The 3,236-nt window shown below is 39.8% G+C and overlaps 1 pseudogene across 1 annotated transcript; it reads right to left on the bottom strand.

The window, feature by feature from the left end:
* Positions 1 to 1,070: 1,070 nt before the first annotated feature.
* Positions 1,071 to 1,545, bottom strand: LOC128596677 (60S ribosomal protein L32-like; annotated as a pseudogene). The gene has a single exon (XR_008383123.1). The product of XR_008383123.1 is annotated as a 60S ribosomal protein L32-like (transcript).
* Positions 1,546 to 3,236: the final 1,691 nt, after the last annotated feature.

Raw genomic sequence — 3,236 nt, 5'->3', positions numbered from 1 at the left:
TTGTAAAGAAATTTCTCTGAAGATGACAGCCAAAAGGCCAACAAACACATGAAAAATGCTCATTGTCCCTAATCATTAGAGAAATGCAAATTAAAAACACTCTGAGATATTACCTAACTCTAGTGAGATTAGCCCACACCAAAAAACCCTGGATCTGCAGATGCTGGTGTGGATGTGGAGAGAAGGGAACCCTTTGTACTGCTGGTAGGATTGCAGACAAATACAACCTCTGTGGAAAGAAGTACAGAGAATTTTCAAAGAACTAAAGTGGAAATTCCATTTGATCCTGCAATCCCATTGCTTGGTATCTATCCAGAAGAAAAAAAAAAAACTCATTTTGCCACAAGGACATTTGCACCAGAATGTTTATTACAGCTCAATTCACAATTGCCAAGGCATGGAATCAACCCAAGTGCCCATCAACCCATGAATGGATTAACAAACTGTGGTATATGCGTACTATGGAGTACTATTCAGCCATAAGAAAAAATGTCTTCCTAGTAAAGTACCATAAGAATGGGGAAAAAAGGCTCGGCGCCTGTGGCTCAAGCAGCTAAGGTGCCAGCCACATACACCTGAGCTGGGGGGTTCAAATCCAGCCTGGACCTGCCAAACAACAATGATGCCTACAACCAAAAAATAGCCACGTGTTGCAGCAGGTGCCTGTAGTCCCAGCTACTTGGGAGGCGAAGGCAGGAGAATTGCTTGAGCCCAGGAGTTGGAGGCTGCTGTGCAGTTGTGATGCCACAGCACTCTACCCATGGCAACAGCTTGAGGTTCTGTCTCAAAAAAGAGGAAAAAAAGTATCCAATGTTATTATGAAACCAAATAAATAAACAACCACAAGCCCACAAGAAAAAAAAAACAAAAACAAAAACACAAGTATAGTCTAGTGAGGAACAGGAGAAAGGAGAGAGAAGGTAGAGGGAGGGGAGGCTGATTGGTGGGATCTCACCTAATGTGTAACAATGTGAGGGTGTTCAGCAGGCCCATTGGGTGAAGGGCTCTACTACAATTTGAACTTCATCTTAGAAAGGAAAGCAATGTAATCTTTTTTTTTTTTTTTTTTGGCAGTATTTATGGTTTTATTTAAACCGAAATAGCATGTGCACATGAGCTGTCTATTCATTTTCTTCACTGCGTAGCCTGGCATTGGGATTGGTGACTCTGATGGCCAGCTGGGCTGCTCTTTCCACAATGGCTTTGCTGTTCTTGGAGGAAACATTGTGAGCAATCTCTGCACAATAAGATTTGTTGCACATCAGCAGCACTTCCAGCTCCTTGACGTTGTGGACGAGAAACTTCCGGAAACCACTGGGCAGCATATGCTTTGTTTTCTTGTTGCTCCCGTAACCAATGTTGGGCATCCATATCTGGACCTTGAATCTTCTCCGAACCCTATTGTCAATACCTCTGGGTTTCCGCCAGTTATGCTTAATTTTGACATATCGATCTGACTGTGCAGAATAAACTTCTTGGTCCTCTTTTTGACGATCTTTGGCTTCACAAGAGGTCTGAGGGCGGCCATGATGCCGAATAAGAGATGGCGGCTGCCTCCCTAGGTAGCGCCCAGGAAGAGCAGGAAAGCAATGTAATCTAAACATTTGCACGCTAATATCAATCTGAAATGTAAAAAAATACTATGTAACCAAATTTTATGCACCCCCATAATAATCTGACATTTATTTATTTATTTATTTATTTTAATTATTTATTAATTTTTTTTTTGAGACTGAGTCTCAAGCTGTCGCCCTAGGTAGAGTGCTGTGACATCACAGCTCACAGCAACTTCCAACTCCCAGGCTTAAGCAATTCTCTTGCCTCAACTTCCTAAGAAGCTGGGATTACAGGCGCCCACCATCACACCTGGCTATTTTTTGGTTGTAGCTGTCATTGTTGTTTGGCAGGCCTGGGCTGAATTGGAATCCGCCAGCTCTGGTGTATGTGGCTGGCGCCCTAGCCACTTGAGCTACAGACACCAAGCCAATAATCTGAAATTTAAAAAATAATCTGAAATTAAAAAATTTTAAAAAGAAGGACATTTCATAATAATAAAAGAGACAGTTTATTAGAAAGATTTAATCATTATAAACTCATATGAACCAAATAACAGAGCCATTTCAATCCTAAGAGTGAAAAGAATAAAAAGAAATAAACTTTATGCATAACGTAGATGACTCTCAGATCATTATACGGACTGAAAGAAAAGCCAGGCAAAAACCAGCACGTACTATATAATCCGTTTATATAAAATTCTGAAAAACATACACTAATTTATGACAGAAAGATCAGTAGTTGATTAGAAAGGTGAAAGGAGGAACAGGCATCTTTATTTTGGTGATCGTTTTATTTGTGTGTACAATTACCAAAACTGAACAAATTTCTTTTCTTTTTTTTTTTTTTTTGTGGTTTTTGGCCGGGGCTGGGTTTGAACCCACCACCTCCAGCATATGGGACCGGCGCCCTACTCTTTGAGCCACAGGCACCGCCAAAAACTGAACAAATTTCATACTTAAATATCAGTGGTTTAGTCAACTTTAGTTATATTTCAATAAGATTGAAGAAGAATGAATTTTCTTCTTTTTTGGAAGAAAATCATGAGTCCATACTAACACTTCTATTTTTAAAAATATATTTCAGATTAATATGAGGGTACAAACAATTGATTAGGTTACATTGTTTGCATTTATTAGGTAAAATTCAAGTTACAGTGGAGCCCTTCACTCAGAGGGTGTGCTGCATACCTTTACATTGTGCGCCTTAGGTGAGAGGTGACTAATCTCCCCCTCCCCACCTCTGCTTTCCCTCCTCCCTACCCCCAATACTAACACTTCTAATTCCAGTCCAATACTGCAAGATTTTCCCTCTTCTTTTCTATTTCCTTATTTGTATCTCATTCTTCCACAATGGTTCTCAACATGTCTGTCTCTCTTTCTTCACACAGGTACACACACACACACTTATTTTCTTATTGCTATAATACACACAAATAGTTCTGAAATTGCTATAATCATACCAGTACAAAGACAAGACTATTAGATTAAATTCAGCATTTCTTTATAGTTCTTACTTGATTTAGAATATGTCCCACTGAAGATGTATAGTCCAAATACTATGTTCAAAAGTTACTTACACTGGGGCGGTGCCTGTGGCTTAAAGGGCCGGCCCCATATGGCAGAGGTGGCAGGTTCAAACCCAGCTCAGACCAAAAACTGCAAAAAAAAAAATTACTTAGA

Source organism: Nycticebus coucang, chromosome 10 (assembly GCF_027406575.1).
Source record: "Nycticebus coucang isolate mNycCou1 chromosome 10, mNycCou1.pri, whole genome shotgun sequence".
In the NCBI taxonomy this organism is placed as follows: Eukaryota; Metazoa; Chordata; class Mammalia; order Primates; family Lorisidae; genus Nycticebus; species Nycticebus coucang.
Note: the sequence above shows the minus strand (reverse complement) of the source record. Positions and strands in the feature narration are given on the sequence as shown.